At 50.1% G+C, this 20,798-nt stretch overlaps 1 protein-coding gene across 3 annotated transcripts in view; it reads right to left on the reverse strand.

The window, feature by feature from the left end:
- The window catches only part of ZBTB7C (zinc finger and BTB domain containing 7C), a 365,025-nt gene that overhangs the window by 116,313 nt on the left and 227,914 nt on the right, over positions 1-20,798 (reverse strand). The window lies entirely within an intron of this gene.

A 20,798-nucleotide genomic window follows, 5' to 3' on the forward strand; every position in this document is an offset into this window, starting at 1 on the left:
TCAGCACCCGCCCTCCTCCCCTGGAGGCCGCGGCGCCTCTCCTGCCCGCGGTTAACGCTGGAGAGGCCGGCGCCCGCCCTGGCGGGAACTGCACTGACCCAAGAGAGGGGCTGCGGGGTGGGGAGGGGGCCAGAGGGCCGTGAGGGTAGTACGCAGAGCCGGAGCCCCGCTCCCGTCGCCCCATCCCGCCCACCCCCTTGCAAGGTTTGGTGCCAGGGCCCAATCTGGGCCAAGCAGGCAGCCAGCCAGGCTGCAGCTATCAGCTGGGTGGAGGGCAGTGCCAGCTGCAGGCGTCTCTGCCACCCCCACTAGCCCTACCTTCCCTCCAGCAGCACCTTCTACCTGAAACTGGAGCCAGGGAGAGCCAAAGGCATAAGACCCCAATTCACTTTGAGATCTTGTTACAACGGGGAGGCTAGGGGCTGAGCCTCAAAGTTAGGGTTAGACTGAAGCCCAGCTCACTTAGTTTCTGGATGACCTTAGGCAAGTCACCTCTCTATGCCTCAGTTGTTGCATTTGTAAAGTGGAGGTAATAATAATACCCACCTCATGGGTGTTGTGACTTTTGGTGCCTGGGGCATAATAGTTCCTTCATAAATAATAATATCAATATTAACATAAAGTAATAATTTGAAAATTATTATTATGTCCCCGGGGGGCATTTGCTGTTGAGCAAAATGAAGTGTAATAGAATCTGTCATTAAACATCTATTAAGCACCTGTTATGGGCAAGGAAGGCCACTTGGTGTAGTGCAAGAGTCTTGGGAGTGAACTGGGGGTTTGAATCCCAGCCCTGTCACTTAGTAGCTGTGTGATATTGAGAAAGTTCTCTCTCCTTTCTGAACCACAGTCTCCCAACAGTAAAACAGTGACAGTAATGCCCACTTTGCAGAGTCAGTGCAGGAAATAAATGAGGTAATGTCAGGAGAGTGTCTCGGGCAGTTCTTAGCGCAAAATAGGTGCCTCTCAGTCAATGAGAGGCATGGAGAAAGTCAAGAGGATGGGGATGGAAAGGGCAGACTCAGTTTCTGTTACGTGGGAGCTCTGGGGAGATAAGACTTGTGTGGAAAAAAAACTACCACTAACTCAAGGGGATCAAAGCTCGGTGCCAAATCCAAGGTCAGGAGGAAGAGCTGTGGGAGGGGACATGCCCTTAGCGTGAGAACGCATAAACTGCTAAGGGTGGAATCCCAGGCATTGGTGGGGGATGCTCCTGAACAGGGCCCCCCAGGACTCTCCCACTAGGATCAAGGGAGAAACCACTGGGCTTAAGAAGGGATGCAGTTGCTCCAGAATGATGGGTGCCAGCATCTGCTTTACTAGGGAGGCCCTGACAGGAGAACGAGGAATTAAAAGGACAGTTGGAAGATGAGGCCTGAGCACAGTCTCCACCCTTTTAAATGACTGTCAATGTGGCAGAACATCGTTGCTACCTGCAGCTATGGCTGTGTGACCCTGGAACTGCGTTCCCTCATCTGTAAAATAACAGGGTCGGCCAGATGCTTCTAGACCTCCTCAGCTGCAACCCTCCAACCTTCTTGAAAGCAGTACTTGCTCTGACCTGTAGGAATGTGGGGGAGAAGCCATTCCTCCTTGGAGGTGCAGGGCTCAGGCCCATCAACCATTCGGTGAGCTGGCTCGGAGCCCTCTTTAGTGGAGCAGGAATGAGGCTGGGCTCCACACTGGGACACGCTCCCTGAGGCAGGAAGATCAACAGTCCATGGAATATGACTCTGAGCTGGAAGGAGCCTTGCAAGCAGGCATCCAGCACTCTCACTTGTAGACCAGGAAACAAAAGCCCAGAGACGTACAGGGACTTGTCCAAGTTCATGTGTCTCTTTGAGGGCAGAGTCGAGGTTCAACCCACTGCAGTATATTGCCTCCAATTAATTTAGTTCATAAGAACAACAAGAACAAAAGATCCCAGTAAGCTGGTGACCAAGATCAGTCAAAACCTCTCTGACTTCCTTTCATGAAAGCAAAATGGGAATGCATTCACTTCACTAACAGGTAAGCAAGTGTTTCCCGAAGTGAGCGAGTCATATAAACAGCCCAAACAGCCCCCGTCAACCCTGTCCGAGGCTGGAGGGGAGACCAGTGGGGCAGTGGGCAGGGGCTCCTGCCAAGTGGGGGATTTTGCTTTTGTGATCAGCACTGCAGGCTCCCTGAAGAAAGTCCAAGGACACTGGGCTTGAAGTACTAATATGCATTTTTATTCTGCAATAATTTTCATACTGAGTTCAAGAGGCACCGGCTCCAAGTACATAAAACCAAATCAAATTAAATTAATTGATTTTATTGAAACCTGCTGCAGTTGTATTCAAGCCCACAGTCAGGAGCATGACCCTCGTGAAATATCAAAGGGCTTTTGAAATAATTAAATTAATCACACCCTGGGATATGCCCAAGGGCTTGCTCCGGTGCTCAAGGCAGGCGCACACCTGCTCACTGCCATGGGCGACACGACTGACCGCAAACTGAGGCGCTGCTAGGGGAGCCGAAGGCCCACACTTCCCATTCTGCGGTGAGTTGTCTTTGTGCTTTTCAGGCAAACACAGATGCACACGGGCACACACACATATGCTCACCAGGTAGAATTGCCCTCTCTTTCTCTCTGCCTACTTACGGTCCAGGCCAAGTGCTCTCTCAGTCCTCCTCCCCCTCCTCCCCCCTCCTCCCCCTCCCCCCCCTCCTCCCCCTCCCCCTCCTTCCCATCTTCCTCTTCTTCCCCTCCCTCCTCACCCCGCCCTTTCCTGACCCACCCAGGACCCCTCCAGCACTTACACCCATGTCCTTGGATGATACACTTTCAGGTTGCCTGTTCTTTCATATGAGGGGCTACCTTGTGTCACTAAGCAAAAGACAATAACCCCCTTGGATGCAGAGAACGGGCCTCGGCCTTCTCTGGACCTTTCAGGAAGCTGAGCCAAGCTTTGCACAGGGAAGGAACTCCAGAGCGTTATTAAGCACCTACTGTGTGCTAGGGACTAATCAAAAACTTCACAAGTCTTGGGCTTCCCTGGTGGCGCAGTGGTTGAGAGTCCGCCTGCCGATGCAGGGGACACGGGTTCGTGCCCCGGTCTGGGAAGATCCCACATGCCGCGGAGCGGCTGGGCCCGTGAGCCATGGCCGCTGAGCCTGCGTGTCCAGAGCCTGTGCTCCGCAACGGGAGAGGCCACAACAGTGAGAGGCCTGCGTACCGCAAAAAAAAAAAACAAAAAAACAACTTTATAAGTCTTAACTCATTTCACCCTCACCATGACTCCCTGCCCCCATTCTGAATTGGGATTATTGCTGTCCTTATTTTATAGGTAAAGAAACTGAGGCACAGAAAAGTCAGGTAACTGGTCACCAAGGTCACCCAGCTGGCAAAATGAACGGAGGTCTGTTGCTTCCCAGTACATCTTAAACCAAAACTATTCCATAAACCCTGTTGCTGACCAAGTGATGGCATCACCCTTTCTATTTGAAGATTTTCTTACAAATAAGTAAGGTCATAAAATCCCGGTGTCCCCGGCAGAAGGGACACTCCTCACCAACCCTTCATCTCACAGAGGACATTTGCAGACCTGCAGGGGGAAGGTTCTTGTGCAAGGTCACACAGCAATTCAAAGGACAGAGCACCCGGTATACGGTTGGCTCCCAGCTCTGAACAGCTCTGTCCAGGGCAAAAAGTCACCGATGATTCCAGTTACTCCCGTACTGTGGGCTAAGATGCCAAATTAGGCTGTCCTTCAGAGAAGACGCTGAGTGTCCAGGGATGGAGCTGCCCATGTTCTGTGGCCTTGTGCATATTCAGGGAGCAAACCAGGGCAGAGTGGGGAACTGGCTCTTCGGGGATCAAACCCTTACACGGCAACCTCATCAGGACCTGCTTTAGCCTTGCTGTAACCTGCCAGGACACCTTAGGAGACAAAGCCTGCTGCCCTAACTCCTGTCTCGCAACAAGCTTTCCAAGCCCTCGCCCTCACCCCAGCCCTCTCTCCTCTTCCACACTCCTCTCACTACCCTCAAGATTACCCTCAAAATAGAGCCCTGGACGCTGGCCAGCGCAAATCCCCTCCCTGACTGTGAGCCTGAGCTGCTTAATAATAATGATGAACGCAATCATCATAACCATGACAGCTACTCTTCATGGAGATTTTATTGGTCTGTGCCAGGCGCTCATACACCGTTCCGTCTAATCCTCACAACAACCGCATTTTACAGGTGAGGAAACTTAGGTAAAGGGAGGTGAGTAGCTTGCCCAAGGACACAAAGCTAGTACCAGGTGGGGACTGGATTCAAAGCCAGGTCTATGGCATCCCTGACTGGCACACCTGCAAAACACATCTTCCCCATATTTGTGGACTAATGCTCTTTATTTGCCTCTTCCTATGAGAATACCTTTTTTTAAACTGTGGTAAAAATATCTATATGTTGTGCCACCGTCACCACTATTTCAAAAAGTTTTCCATTAGCCCAGACAACAGCCCTGTAACTATTAAGCAATAACTTCCCAATCCCACCCGCTCCAACCCTCCCCCCACCACCTCGCTAATCCCTGCTGACCTCCAGTCTACTTTCTGTCTCTATGAATTTGCCTGTTCTAGATATTTCATGTAAGTGGAATCATACAACATTTGTCCTTTGCCTGCAAAACCAGTTCTCTTAAATAGTAAGCCAGACTCCTCAACTTTTTAGGCCCTCAGCTTCTCACCTGCCAAAGGACACAATGACCCTTGGCCTGACTCCTCCACCGGGATGCTGTGGAAGTGTGAACTAAGCGTGAACTGAACTCTGGCTCGGGGACAGGGATGTCAACACGGGGAGTCCTTGGAGGCTCAGCACCCCCAGCTACTGAAGTTCAGGAAAGGCCTTGTTTGGTCCTGAGCGTTACTATGAGGACCAAAGAAGCAATGTATTCGGCTGGGGGAAGAAAGTGGAGTCTCTAGAAGGGAAATGTGCCAAGAGGGGGACCCCAATGCCCCTGAGGGCCTGGACAGTGCTGTGTTGTCACAGGGGGCAAAGGGTGGGCCTTGGATGGACCATAGGGAGTACTGCACCCCAGGGGAGAAAAGGGGTGGCCCAGCCAGGGCTCACCAGCCCCCTCCCACCAATTCTGGGCCCACAGACTCTTCATCTCCTCTCCTTCTCTCCTCCCTGCTGTCTGCCCCTCCCTGTGGTACCAGCTGGGCAATCGCCTTCCTACCTGAGGCATTACTCATGCAGCCAGCGCCCAGCTCCCCGCAAAAGCCTTCCTGCCCGTGGTGGCTCCTCTCCAGCTCCACTAGGTCCTTTTCAATCTACATCATGTGATCCACTACACTTGGGGGACACTGTCTTTCAGGGCGCACGCACAATGGAGAGTCCCGGTGCTGCCATTTTCTAGCTGATCTAGGACATGCGGCTCAACCACTCTGAGCCTCAGTGCTTCATCTGTAAAATGGACATGAAAATGCCCACTACCTGGGGGCTGTCCTCAGGACCAGAGGAAGTGTGTGTCTGTGACTTGTAACCTGGGCATGTGGCAGAGCTACGCGAAGACAAAGCACACGACGTGGGAGATCTTCCTGATACTCAACTCTGCTCAACTTTTGGGGAAAATGCATTCCTTTTATACTTTAAAAAAAAGGAGGGATGATTATGGAGAAGAATGAGAAACTTGCATTGCTTTTAAAAGACAAAACGGGCAACTTCAGGGCGTTTCTAGCTTCCTGGGAGCCACATTAGCGATTCTCTGGGAATCACAGTGTGCACTGCCCACTTTGTCTGGAGGTTGCTTCTGGGATGTGCCGGTGAAGTCATGGGTAGGTCGAGGGCCTGGCACGTGGCAGGCACTCAGGAAAGGGTAGCTGTGGTGTTTCCCCCACTTGTCATGGGGGGAAGAGTTTAAAGAAACGGCATTGCAAACCCTCTGATTGGTATTGTCTCTTGATCTCCCTTAGGAGAGGCAAACGTTGGGTGGGAAGCTTGTGGGGCTGCAGTACCAGGAGACTTTTTTGTCTCTGCTTCACCATCACAGGCTGGGTGTATATCCTTGGACATATCACTTAACCTCTCTGAGCCTGAGTTTACTCCCCCACAAAGTGAAACAAATATTACAACTTAATATCAAAAAGACAAACAATCCAATTTAAAAATGAGCAGAAGACCCGAAGAGACAGTTTTCCAAAGAAGACATCCAGATGGCCAACAGGCTCATGAAAAGATGAGCGACATCCCTAGTCATCAGGGAAATGCAAATAAAACCACAGTGAGATAGCATCTCGCACCTGTCAGAATGGCTGTCACCAAAAAGACGAGGAATAACATCATCACGTTGGTGAGAATGTGGAGAAAGGGAACCCTCGTGCACTGTTGGTGGGAACGTAAATTGGTGCAGCCACTCTGGAAAATAGTATGGAGGTTCATTCAAAATTTTTTAAAAGGGGGCTTCCCTGGTGGCGCAGTGGTTAAGAATCTGCCTGCCAATGCAAGGGACACAGGTTTGAGCCCTGGCCCTGGAAGATCCCACATGCCACGGAGCACCTAAGCCCGTGCGCCACAACTACTAAGCCTGTGCTCTAGAGCCCGTGAGCCACGACTACTGAGCCCACGTGCCACAACTACTGAAGCCTGCACGCCTAGAGCCCGTGCTCCCCAACAAGAGAAGCCACTGCAACGAGAAGCCTGTGCACCACAAAGAAGAGTGGCCCCCGCTCACTGCAACTAGAGAAAGCCCGCGCACAGCAACGAAGACCCAACGCAGCCAAAAATTTAAAAATAAATAAATAAATAAATGTTTTAAAAAATTAAAAAAGGAACTACTGTATGATCCAGCAGTCCCACTTCTGGGTATTTATCTGAAGAAAACGAAAACACTAATTCAAAAAGATATACGCACCCTAATGTTCACTGCAGCATTACTTACAAAAGCCAAGATATGGAAGCAAACTAAGAGTCCATCGGTAGATGAATGGATAAAGATGTGGTATATGTATACCATGGAATGTTACTCAACCATAAAAGCAAAAAAATCTTGCCATTTGCGGCAACATCGATGGACCTGGAGGGTATGATGCTAAGGGACAGAAAAAGACAAATACCATATGATTTCACTTATATGTGGAATCTAAAAACAAACAAACAGAAACAGACTTATAGATACAGAGAGAAGACGGGTGGTTTCCAGAGGGGAGCGGGGTGGGGGGATGAGTGAAATAGGTGAGGGAAATTTAGAGGCATAAACCTCCAGTTACAAGATACGTAAGGCATGGGGATGTAATGTACAGCACGGGGACTATAGTCAATAATGCTGTAATAACTTTGTACGGTGACAGACGGTAAGACTTGTGATTATTTCATAGTGTATAAAAATATTGAATCACTATGTTGTACAACTGAAATTAATACAATATTGTAGGTCAATTATACTTCATTTAAAAATTAAAATTAAAAACAAGAAAGAAAACAAATGCCCTAACAATGGCTTCCTTGCAGGGCTCTGTGCTGATGACGTCAGAGCATGCTGGAGGAAACAGAGCCAAGGCTGAAGAATCAACCACATGCTTGTTTACCTTCCCTGCTCCCCGCTGCAACTCGGGAAGGGAGTTGGGCGAGTCAAGCACTTTGCCAGCAGCGCCCAGAGCCCTGAGTGTGAGGTGGTGTCATCACAGCCCTGCAAGGCAGACAGGGCAGGGGCTGTGCTGACCAATCCGGAGATGAGGACCAAGGAGCCCGCGGCACTAAGTGGAGCTAGAGCCCATCTCTGACTCCCAGTGGATGCCCAACCTCCTTCTAATACTCAGCGCTGGCCAGGGGTGAAAGGCGGCGCCTTAGTAGGCAACAAGCTCCCTGTCACCTCCGACGTTCAGTCAGAGGTTGGCAAGGGTGGAAGTGTGGAATCCAAGCCTGGTGATGAGCTGATCGCCTGATCATTGAAAAATCTCCTTGCATTCCCGAGATTCTGGGATTCTAACTGGCTACCAGATTGGGAGGGGCTGCAAAGGCTCTGGTTTTATATTTACTACATTTGTTTATTGCATTTCACTTATTGCTTCTTTTCTGAAGAGCCTTGTCCAGAACACAGTGCCCGGCAGGTGCTTAAAAAATACTTGGTGATGGTTTTGCTGAAGTGTCCCTGGAATCCACTGTCCACACTGGAACAAACCCTTGGGGCTCAGGCAGGGAGGTCACTGACACTTACTGGGCACCCTCTGTACACCAAGCAGGGAGGGGGCTCAGCAGTGCTGTCCTCACTGAATGGGAAGAAGCTCTCGATGCTGTGTCCCCACCGCCCAGCCCCCGACCCCAGACAGCCCCATCCCTTGCAGGAGAATCCCAATCCTGGCTCAGCTCTGCCCTTCTGGCCCTGCTGAGCCCCATTCCACCTTTCCACCAGAGCTGTCTGTGCCGGCTCCCTGCACAGTGACCAACTGGAGGTAGCCCCGTGTCCGGTCCCTCCTTGGCCGGAGGCAAAATCCAGATCCTCCTCCACCCGTCCAGCCCTCCTGCCCACGCCTGAATCTCTCCTTTGAAAACTTCCCATGGACGAGTGACCTGCTGGCCACAGCGGCAGACCACCCTCGCTTCCCCTCTCAGCCAGGGCCGCCCCTCCCACGGGCCCCAGCCTACCCATTTCCTCTGCCCTTTTCAACCTTTGGCGCCAGGACCAGCTATTCTGAGCGTTTGGCTGGCTCCTTGCCCCTGCCAGCTGCTCCCTTACCAGGGCCTCCATTTCTTGCCTCTTCTTTTTGGAGTGGACCGTTACCCAGCCCTGCCAACAAAATGCACCCGAGAGCATGTGGTACTACGATACAGTAACACCAAAGGCAGCAAGACTCAGTGCAGACCTAAATGCTTGCGTTACCTGTTTGGAAATGTTAAATACAGGTCACTGCATCGCTGTGTGTGTGTGTGCACGCGTGCATGTGTGCGTGCGTGTGTGTGTGTGTACACGTACCAATAGACTCTGGGTCCTTCCAAGATGCTTTTCAAAGCAATCTTTCTCCCCCTTTGCCAGAAACAGTGAATTAGTAAGGATAAGCCCCAACAGGATTAATAGTCCTTTTCTAGTTGCCCAAGCTTCTTGCTTCTTTTATGATACAGCAACCGCTGGATCTCAAGGTTTCTTTGAGAAGATGCTACAGCAATTACTGCAGATCTTATAAAATTACACTGAATAGTATGTTTGAAAAGATAATTTTCTGTATTCGGCTCTGTGAAACGTTTCCCACAAAAGCAGCAACAGTCAGATTAAGGTGCCCACCCACATAAAACAGTTTTTGTAGATTTTCAGATCCCCTTCAGAGTGTGGGGAAGAGAGAGGGAAGGAGGACAGGGCTACCAAAAGGAAAAACAAGTCCCCATGTCTTGCTTTGGCCTTGGTGACCAGGAAAACACACTCTCAGGGTTGCCTCAGTCAATATTTGATTCACTGAGCTTGTTGGCCAGACCTCAACCTGTGGGGAACAGCACAGAGCCTTGCACAGAACTTGGGTGCTGGGTGAGGTATCCAGGATGAGGGCTGCGCTAGTCTGGGGTCTCCTGGTCAAAGGCTTCCTACAAAGAGGCCCTCAGAAAATGTTTGCATGCTGCAAGACAACCTTCCTGGATTTCTGCACCAAACGTTTCTGATCCAGAGGTTCTGGCAAATTTGTTTTTGACAAATACATGGTCAATGTACAGATTTTCCTAAACATGACACAAACCCCACAAACCATAATGGGGAAAAATGGATAGATCTGATTAAATAAAAGTTTGAACTTTTATATGATAAAGATACCACAATCCAAGTTAAGAGTCAACAATCCAAGTTAAAAGTATACGCACCTATAACATACAAAGAGTTCCTATGAATCAATAAGGAAAACCATGAAGCATAAATGTCCACTAAATTATTTAAACTGTCCAATCTCACTAATGATTTTTTAAATATAAAAACCAGCTGTTGGGTGCTTATGAAGAAATGAGGGGCAGATATTTTAGAGGAAGGCAACTAGATTAATGAGAGAGAAGACCTGAGGTCCAGTCATCTGGCCTATGAGACCTCAGGCAAATCATTTCTCCATCTGGGACAGTTTTCTAGTTAATATTTTAGTGGAAGTTGCATAAGGAATTGTATTTATTGGTCTTGCGTCTTTTACATCAGGCATAAAAACAGCTTCTTATACCTTCCTCCTTCTCTGAGCAGCTCCAGAATACTTATCGCACCCTTCTTCACCACCCTCTCCACTCTAGAAGATTAGAAACAGGAGTTTTTCTGGGTCCCCTTCCCAGCTGTGGAATTTGAGAGGATGGAAAGGAAGTGGCTGAGCTAAGGCCCCTCAGCAGCCCTTGGTGTGTGTTACAACTGGTCCAGGGCTCCTGCCCTGTCTCCGTGGGGGCCTGTCTATGCCGCAGGACCTGCCGGCCAAATGGCTGCATGGGGGATGGGACAGGGAGACAGCAAGGGTTAGACAATAGAAAGGGCAAGTGTAAAGAAAGAGGACAGACTTAATGGTCAGGCAGCTTTGGGTTCAAATCTCAACTCTACAACCTCCTGCCCGTATGCTGCTGAGCACGATTCCATCTCTTGGGGTCTCAGGTTCCTCTTTCACAAAATGGGCACAATGCTCTCACCTCCCAGGCTCCTTTCCTTGCCATTACCTGGACCACTCAACTGGGCGTATTTCAGAGACAGCCTTAGTCTGCTGTTACTTAACTCCTTCAGCTCCCTAAACCAGACTGCATAACACCACGGGCTGGAGTGGTGTCTCTGGAGGGGGCAGGGAGGCCAGAGATCTGAGAGTGCTGGACTCATGCCAGGGCCCTGTCGTGGTCACTTTTGAACTTCCAGCGCCCGGCATTTCGCCTTGCATGTGGAAGGCACAAGATAACATCTGCGGAATGAATGCAGAAAATGTATGGATGAGGAAGCCAAGGGGCAAAAAGGTGAAGCGATATCCTCAGGGCTATACAACTCATTAATTACCCGGAGAGGGTCATGAAGCCTTCTTTCTTTTCTATCATGGGGAACATGGAGGGGAGAATATATAGCCAATTATACAGGCCCCTGAAGTCTCATATTCGCTAGGAAAGTCCCATCTTATATCTGTTTCCCCTTATAATTATAATAATGCCCACTTTCACTTTCAGACTGTCTATTCTCCCTGTTATGAGGGACAGTGGAGGGAAGGGCTCTGTGTTTCCCTGACTCCGTCTACTTCCCCACCCCTCATTTCTCTTAACTTGTCAGATAGGCAATTAAAATGTCATTCCATTCTCTATTCACTGAAAGCCTCACTTAAACTCTGCTCATCCCAAAGGCAACCTTCCCCCAGCAAAACCCATGAAAGCTGAGGTCAGCCATCACGGGTGCTCTCGCCGCCTGCATAAGGAGTGATGTGGTTCCCCGCTGCCTACCTGCCTCCACTGTTATCACCAGCGAGGAGGGGCCGAGGGCACTGTCTTTGCCAGCTCTGGGCCGGAGCAGCTGCCCTCCACCCCGGCTGACTAGCATCTAGCCTTCCTGTGCCGCAGGGGCACCTAGGCCCGTCAATGGAGGGAGAGGGACACATTCACCACAGCTCCTGGTGGGCCCGGCAGCCTCTCCAGAGAAGGACAGGCAGGCGAGATGAGAGCTGGGGTTCTGCGGTCCATCCACCTAGAGAAATGTTGGACTGAGGCAGAGAGGCTCAGGAAAAAAGAGAAACATTCTCCCCGCAGGCAAGCACACCAGACCAGCGGGCAGCCTCAGAGACGAGCATTTTCAGATGTGTTCAGGTTCATGTGGTTTGACTGTTGGGTTGAGGGATAGGCTTGGTCCTCCCGCTGGTCCTCAGATGTTCACAGATGGCCAGGAGGAGAAAAAGACCATTAACATCTCAGCAAAGTAAGCAAGTACACACATCTATGGGATCCTTCAAGGCCTGGCTCCACAGGTGCCTCTCCCACAGCCTTTCCTGGGCTCACCCGAACCCTCTGTGCCCATCCTCTCTGCACAGGCAGACGACAGAAGACTCGCTTGTGTGCAGCTCCTGAGGCCTGCTGTGGTTGCTCCCCAAAGCATCACGTGGGGTGTGGTGCTTTCCCACTGGAAGAGCACCCACCTTCCATCAGGGCAGGAACGCTTCGCTTCCTGGTCCCACAGGGAGTGGGCCCTGGGCTCTGCACACAGCCATACTCAACTGGTACTTGCCAACCACACAGCTGGGAGTGGGATCTTAGAACCCAGGGTTAGCAGGTCCGACCCTGCTGGGCCTGGGCCCTGAGGCTCCCTTGGCCGCAGATGAAGACGGCCTGGGGTCTCACTTGCTCTCCCCCAGCCCTGCCTGCGCCTGTGGACCCCCGGCCTGCAGAGCTCCCAGGCCTGGCTCTTAGAGCAGGACAAAGCCGGTCTCCTGGCTTCTACCCCAGGCTGGCCGACACCTGGTTTCCCCAAAGGAGGAACCCAGGACTGCTTTGGCCATCTCACTCCCTCCTGGAGAGCCCTGGGTGTGACACGTCACGAGCTCTTTGAGATCAGGAACCTGACCCTCTGTTTCTTCTGAATTCCCCTCTCCCTCTCAGCCCTCACTTCCTCACCTAGGCCAGGCGCTCTACTCTGTCAGGAATACCCCAGAAATCATCCTTCTGGGAGCTGGTCTCAGCAACTGTTTGGTTGGAAAGGCCTAGAAAACCCACTGTCCCCACAATGGGGGTGCCTGCTGGTATACCAGCCCCAGCACAACCTGGACAGAGTGGGCTCTCAACATCACTTTGCGGACGTGCACTCACGTCTTCACTGTCGCCTTCTGGCTGCCCTGCAGCCTGGCACACAGAAGGCATGTGGTAAATGCCTGTGAGTGAAGGGACACGTGCCTACTGGGGGTCAGGTTCTGTGCTGGGCACACTGCTCACTCTGTCGGTGCAAGGGCCCTGCGAGGCACATGTGATCGTCCCATTGAATGGATGAGCAAGCAGAGGCTCAGACAGGCTAAGTGGCTTCTCCAAGGCCACCCAACAAATGTCCGGCCAGAGTTCAGCCTTAATCCTTCCTGTCTTTAAAGACTGTGGTCTTTCCACTCGCATTTCAGCGACTCAGTCAACACCGATGCTCTGTGTTCAGCATTTGGCAGGGGGCGGATTCAAAGCTGATTGAGAAATATCCCTGACTCTCAGGCAGTTCATACTGAAAGGGGCAGACAGTCCCTTCACAACCACCTGTGATGAAAGACAGACATGGCAAGGCCTGCCCAAGACGCTAAAGCTACGTGCGCAGGCTGCAGGCAGAGGGGGACGCGCATTCTGACTGGAGCAGAGAAAGGCATCTGGGAAGATGTGGTGCTGGGTTGGGCCACTAAGGACAGACAGCCTTCGGGCCAGGGACAGAGGCTGAAGAAGCTTTCGGGATGGACTTGAAGCAGCCCCCTGGTGGGAAGATGAGGCGGAAGTGGGGGCTTTCCTTAAGTACCACGATGCAGGTCATTGGGTGGCCATTTCCACGAGCCTGGCAGAGCAGGAAGAAGGGCTGGTGGGCCTCCACTCCAGGATGGTTTAGATCTCTCAGGGAGAGCTTTAGCACTGACAGGCGTGGGAGGGGAAGGCCCTGCTGGTGTGAGAGGTGGGAGTGGGGACCAGCATCTGCATGCCCTCCCTCCTCAAATGTGGTCTGGGAGATTCAGCCAACCTCCTGGCCTCAATCAGCAGGAGCCCGGGGGAGAGCAGATAAGCGAGGTCTGAAGGCTGAACTCCGGCCACGGGGCTGCAGACTTATTATTTTTCCCACACACTTGATTGACAGGACACATGGGGCCGCGGGGAATGGGCTTCACTGGGCCTCTTCTGATTCCGGGAAGAGGAGGGAAATGACAGACCTGGGGTCCTTTGACAGCCCCTCCCCCAGGGCTGTGGCCTGGGGGTGGAGAGGGCAGTGGGGGAGGCTGCTCTCTCCCAGCCCTATCTTTTGCCTCCTTCTAGCCTTTTGCTTTTTCTCCCTTCAGGGTCAGCACGGTTCAGGGAGGAAACACTTGGCAAAGCTGTTGGGAAAGCCTCTGGCACATAAGCTCCCGTGCTTTCTAGGGCTGGGGGAGGGTGGGCAGGGGGCAGGGTGGGAGTGAGCGTCCGTGTCTCTCTCGAGGCGACTTCTGGGATCACAAACGTTAACCCACTGTGAGCCATTAACACACTGTGAGACCCTTGCTGGAACTTAGTTTCCATTTCTGTAAAATGGATGCCTTGAAGCTGCCTCCATGGCAGCCCTTGAACGATGCCATCTTCCTCTTCCCAAGGTGTGTGAACAGTTAGTGTTCTTCAAGATTTGTTTATTATAATTTTCTACTCCTACATTGTGATTTGGACAGTCCCAGTGTGTCAAGGGCATTAGACTAGACACTTGATTAAGAAAGTCAGTAGATGCCCTCGAAGCACAGGAAACTCGTGCTTATTGAGCTTCTACTCCACGTCAGGCCCTGTGTTGATTGTCTTATATAATTTTCACATCAGCTCTTGGAAGAGACTATTATCAGCCCTGTTTCCCCCAATTTGGCAGAATTTCTTAAAGTCCTGCAGTGGCTTCCCAGAACTTGGATGAAATCCAGACTCCTCCCATCCCACCTTTCCAGCTCATGCCACCTTCCGATGTAGCCAGTCCTCTGATGGACAGAACATGCTACTCCTACTGGCTCAGCCACGGCCGACAGTACTTCCGCAGCCCCATTCATTTACTTCCACTTTTCCTCAGGCCCAGATCAAGTCCTGCTTCTCCCCCAAAGAAGGGCAAGGACCAGGGGAGGCAAGTGGGGTGCCCAGGGAACAGAATTTAAGGAGGCCCTCTCTCCCAGGTGCCAGTCCTGCACTTGCACCACCCTGAGAGTGAGGCCTCCTTAAATTTGCCCAGTGTGCCTCACTTGCCCCACCCTGGTCCCAGCCCTGCCTCGATGTCCCTGAGCCCAGCCCAAAGGACCTGCCAGTCCTCTGATGCTCCCACAGCACTCCCTTGTGGGTCCTGACACTGGATTGTGCCATGAGGGCGAGATTTGATTCCTTGCATGAGTGCCCATCGCTGCAGGACAGGGACCACTTTTCCTCTGTCCCCATCCCGAAACCAACAGGGTGCAAGGCTTTCACACCTCCAACCTTCAAGCCGCTCCCCCTCTGCACTCTTCTGCCCTCTGCCCCATCTCCCTAGGGACTCCAATTCATCTTATAATCTATATAAAAAGGATGGTTTATCTTTGCAGTGAAATATTACATAGCCACCAAAAACGACGTTTCCACATGGGTGTAGGGAAAGACTTTCCAGCTATGACTGAAAATCCAGAGGCTACAAGAGACAGATGAATTTTACTATATAAAAAATTTTAAATTATATGGCAAACACCATACGTAAAATCAAAGGTAAATGATAAACTAGGAGAAAATATTTGCCATATAGATCATAGATAAAGGTTTAATATCACTAGTATATTTAAAAAACTGTTAAGAATTGAGGGACAAATAACCAAAACCCCAATAGAAAAGTGGGCAATAGAAAAATGGGCAAAAGGATGGATTACTTCAAAAGGAATATAAAAATTAGCCTTAAATATGTGAAAAAATATTCAACCTCACCACAATAAGATAAATGCAAATTAAAACTACACTGAGATACCATTTCATACTCATGAGATTGGCAAAAGTTTCAAAATTTGACAATACCTTCTTTGGCAAGGTTATGAAGAAACAGGCAGGAATGCAAACTGGTACAATGCCATGGAGGGGTATCTGGAAATATCTTACAAAACTCCATGCACATTTGCTCTTTAATCCAGTAATCCCATTCCTAGAAATTTACCCTGAAGATACACTTCCACGCATATAAGACACATGCATAAGCTTTGCAGCATTATTTATAATCATTTTATGGTCATGCATAGGAGAGTGGTTGGATAAACTATGGTATGCATACACAGAGTACTATGCAGCTATAAAAAACAATGAGGAAGACCTCTATGAATGGTATGTTTTCCAGGAGACTGAATGCATAAAGCAAAGTATTTAAAAAGCATATATAATATGCTATATTTTATGTAAAAAAAGAGGGGAAAAATTTAAAACATATATAAAAATGTGCTAGTTTTTACAAAAAGCAATGGAAGTGTAAGCATCAAACGATTAAGTTGGTTACTACAAGAGGGGGACGGGATAGAAGGAACACAGGAGAGCGTGTTCTCTTAGTATACCTTTTTGTATAGTTCTGACTTTTGAAAGTATGTTACTATTCAACCTAGGGAATTCCCTGGTGGTCCAGTGGTTAGGACTCCATGCTTCCACTGCCGGGCGCACAGGTTCAATCCCTGATCAGGGAGTGAAGATACTGCATGCTGCACAGCACAGCCTCAAAAAAAAGAAAAAAAAACCCTCAACCCATTAAAAAATAAAATTAAATCAATAAGAATGGGAAGGAAAAATCCCTAAAATTGAAAGAAAACTGATAAAAAAATGAACCTAACTGTATTTCAAATAAATATTATAACCACATTGAAGAGCAGGAAAAGAAAAAAGGAAAGAAGGACTAATCCAAGTTACTTATGAACACAGCAAAGGCGGGTTAGAGTGAGGGAAGAAGGTTTGCTGATTGTAGCGGTGTGGGTGAAGCAATTCCGACACTATTTTAGATGTAATATAGGATTAAGCAAATGAGTGAATGCGTTGGTTTGGGGAACCTGGGTTTTCACTGTGAAAGAAAGGCATAAATATGGTATGGGGGAGGACAAGAAGCAACCCTGTGGAGGTGGATTGGATTTGGAAGTACCGGTGTGGACTCATAATCTCTCACGTATGAATATGTAAACGTATATGCATGTTTATGTGCACGTGTGTATACATATATATGTATTATGAAAGTTATGTATATGTGTTTATACATACATGTAGTTCCTAGTTCTGGCCCTTGAAGGGGCCAAGAAGCAAAGACACTCAGCAGCACTGAGCATACCCAGAGCCCAGATCTTGGGCTCTAATACCATTCCCCACTAAAAGGAAGCGGGGTCTCTCAGAGAAATGACTGATTTCCAGCCTAGCACCAGGCAAGTACAAGACGAGCCTGGAACCTCTTGTTATGCCAGGAAGTAAGAAAGTGCTCCATAACAGGGATGGTGGCGTATCAAAATATCACGGGAGTTAGCTTAGAGGGGCTGCTATGGGTCAACTGTGGGGCAATTTAATCGCCAAAATAATTGAGTACAGTGAGAAATAATAAACTCTTGGAAAAACAGAAATTCATGAGATGGACAAATAAATACATTTTATTGCTTACAATAGTAAATGTATACTGCTTACAATACAGATGAATTCTGTTGCTACAGTAGAATGCCAAGGGCCAATTGGTAAATAGGGAGGTAATGCTGGAGCTGGAAAAGCATCGATTTGCAGCAACCATCGTGTTAACAATTGGATCAGGCAAGAGTCATCGATGGGTACTACACCTCGGGGGAAATCAATGAAGAGCAGTGTACTTAAAAGTGTCTCCCCATAGGCTGCATGCTAGTTATAAGGGAGAAAAAACACAATCCTCATATAGTGGAGAAATTGGCAATACCTTGACTGGGAGATCAAGATTAGATCACCAGTGAGGACCAGCGAGTGCCTCCTGATGTGACTGCCTGAGAAGAACCCAAGGTTGTCCAGGCAGGATTCTGCCAAGAATGTATAACCTGAATCTAATGACAAGGAAACATCAGACAAACCCCCAATGAGGAACATTTAATGAAAAATAAGGGGGCATTTGTATTCTTTCCAAATCTCAAAGTCCTAAAAGACAAAGAAAGGCTGTGAAAATGTCTCAGATTAAAGGAGGCCAAAGAGACATAACAACTAAATTCAACACCCGGCCCTAGACGGGATCCTCGGTGGAGACGGATATGCCATAAAGAACATCCAAAGGTTAACTGATGAAATTGGAACACACCACGTAGAATGGTAATTAGGTAAAAGTATGCATTAACGCTACATGCGTTGATCAACTAATACTATGGTTATGCCGGGGAATATGCCTATTCTTAGGAAACACATACTGAAGTATTTAGGGGTAACACCCTCAAGTGGTTCAGACAAAATGTGTGTTTGTGTGTGTGTGTGTGTGTGTGTGTGTGTGTGTGTGTGTGTGTGAGAGAGAGAGAGAGAGAGAGAGAGAGAGAGAGAGAGAGAGAGAGAATGATAGGTAGAAAGAGACGGCACAGATGATAAAGGAAATGGGGTAAAATTTTAACAATAGATGATTCTAGAATATAAAAATGTAAGGGTCTTCTTTGTATTGTTTTTATTTTTTGCAGTTTTTCTTTAATCTAAAATTATTTCCAAATAAAACAATTTTAAATGTATGCTCCATTTGAATGACGTTCCCTTCTCTGCAGGTGCAGACCCTCCTCTGCCAGGAGACCCCGGGCAGGCGGCCAGGCCAGGGGGCAGTTCAGAAATCAAGCCATCTGGGTTCAGTGTGGCCTTGAGCCAGTGCTTTTCCTCTCTATCTGCGCTCCTCCTCTGCAGGGCCATACCCACCTCCTGGGTTGTTAGACAGTTGAAACAGGTTATGCTGGCAGGCCATGCAAAAGGCAGGATCACCGTGAGCTCTGCCAGGAGCAGAGCTGAGAGCTGCCTGCAGCTCTGAGAGCCATAGTGCCCTCCCGCAGGACTGCGACGCTGCAGGCACTGTCCTGGGCTAGCCTCTGGCGGACTGAGCCTCTGTATTCTTGCTCCGACCCTGACCCCCACTTTTCTTCGGCCGGCATCTCCTCTGGGGCCCGCTCCTGGTGGCTCTCTTGGCACCTTGCTGGAGCCCCTTCTGGTGAGGGATCAGATGGCATTTCAGTGTGCATTCAGCATGGCCCCAGATTTCCTCTCCCAGAGGAACCCGCTGTGACAGTATAGTTCTGGTGAAAAGAATGGTGGTCCCTGGAGAATAGGCTGAGGACTTTCTTGGAGGCCCTGAAATGGGCCCTAAGACCAGGTCTGCCCTGACAAGGATGCTGGGCCTCCTCCTTTGCCCCCGGCCTGCCACGTGGGCAGAGGCGCTGTGCTGCTGTCCCCAGTTGCCCCTCCAGGCTCACTCTGCACCTCTCACTTGTCTCTGTCCCCGGAGGCTGACCACACAGACCAGAGCAATGGCCCCTTGCCCTCTGCCCTCCGTCCTGTTGGCTCAGCCAATGGAGGCCCCGGAGGAGCCTGCAGGGAGGGAGAGAGGGAGGTTGGGTGTTAATGCCTTGTCCCTCTGTCTTCCGGGGCACCTCAGGTCACAGCCCAGGCAAGGTGGTCCCCAGCACAGCACCCCCACTCCCTCTGCTTTCAGCAGCCTCCCTCCCCTTGCCCCTTCAGTCCCAGAGGTGTAACCGCTGCACTCCCCGTGTCATGTGGGTTCTCTACGTCCTGTGCTGTCCTTTGGTCTCAACTCTCTTCAAATTGCTCACTTTGAGTCTGCCACCTGCTTCCCGCCAGTCCCTGCCTCGTGCAGACACCTGTGGAGGGAGGTCAGGCCCTCCCCCATAGACATGTCAGGTGTGTGTCTGCCCTTGAGGCCCCATTACCACGCTCAGTGAGGGGACCCACCACGAAGCCATTCACGTTGCACAACAAAAGCAAGGGCTGCCACTTCAGCCTTCTTCTGAGGCTCACGGCTTCCCGTTCCAACTCTATTTCATTTTTTCATAAGTTACTGCTAACTGAGAAGCAGTATAAGAAGGGAATTAAAAGAGAGAAAAGTTGGTGGAGGAATGTCTTTTTTGTTTGTCTGTTTGGTTAAACCTTTTGTTATTAATTCTTTAGGAGCCTGATTCAACTACAGGAACGTGCGGCAGAAGCCGTTCTTCAAAATTAGTTCCGAGAGACACGCAGGCTCTTTATCATTCATTCTCTTAAAATCCAAATATTAGCTAATGCCTCTTGCGCCGTCAGAGCGGGCGACTCCGCTGATGCATTGTCCTGCCTGAAAGTGAAGAAGGCCTTTCATGCCGAGGCCTCTGTCAAGTCCCTCTGGTCTCCTGCTCACACCGTGACAAACCCTGATGTGCTGTGTTGGAGACACTTGAGGGCCCAGGACAAAGGCCCAGGGCTGGGTGCGCAAGGCTGCCCCTTCCTCGGCCCTACCCAGCACTAGAGCCCCCCATCCCCTTGGAGCCCAGGGTGGCCTCGAGCAGAGCAGAAAGGCCCCTCCTGGTCCCAAGCGTGTGGTTTCCCATATCCAGGGCCAGAACTGATGTTGAAGGAGGTGAGGGGAGTGATGACTCGGGGGCCCTGAGGCTTAGCATTCGAACTGCTTTGCATGTTTCCTTGGATTCCCCACTGCAGCCTTCATCTCTGGAAGGAGCACCACAATGCAAAGGAATTCATTTAATCTTCCAGGAACAAACAAATCTGGATTTCGGCACTCTGAGCTCTAGAGTCACTGAGAGGTAACATGGTGGTGTTTATAATCAGGCCCGGAGGAATACCGTGAGGTTCTTAGCTCAGTGGAGGCTCATCGTCCTTGAGGACTGTGGGTGGGACCAGAGCCCCCAGCTGATAAGAGTTGGCTAAGCAGGGTCTGTGCCTGGTGGCCTGGGTTGCAAAGTAGATGAATACAGGTCCCTCAGGGGTTCTCCTAGCCGGCTGGGAGTGAGGGAGACTGCACAGGCCCAGTGCAGGGGCTGCAAAGTGTCAGAGAAGGCAGAGATTCCTGTACACTCAGTGAACCAAGGAGGGCTTCCTGGAGGAGCTGGGCTTTGACAGATGGTTAAGCAGTGGAAAGGAGAGAGGAGAGGAAAGGGCAAGGAGAACTGTGAGTGAAAAGCTCAGAGGTGGGGGTGGGAGTGAGATGGGGTGGGAAATGGTCAGAGGTAAGGCTGGAAGGACCTTGCCTGCAAGCA

Source organism: Tursiops truncatus, chromosome 13, assembly GCF_011762595.2.
Source record: "Tursiops truncatus isolate mTurTru1 chromosome 13, mTurTru1.mat.Y, whole genome shotgun sequence".
Classification (NCBI taxonomy): Eukaryota; Metazoa; Chordata; class Mammalia; order Artiodactyla; family Delphinidae; genus Tursiops; species Tursiops truncatus.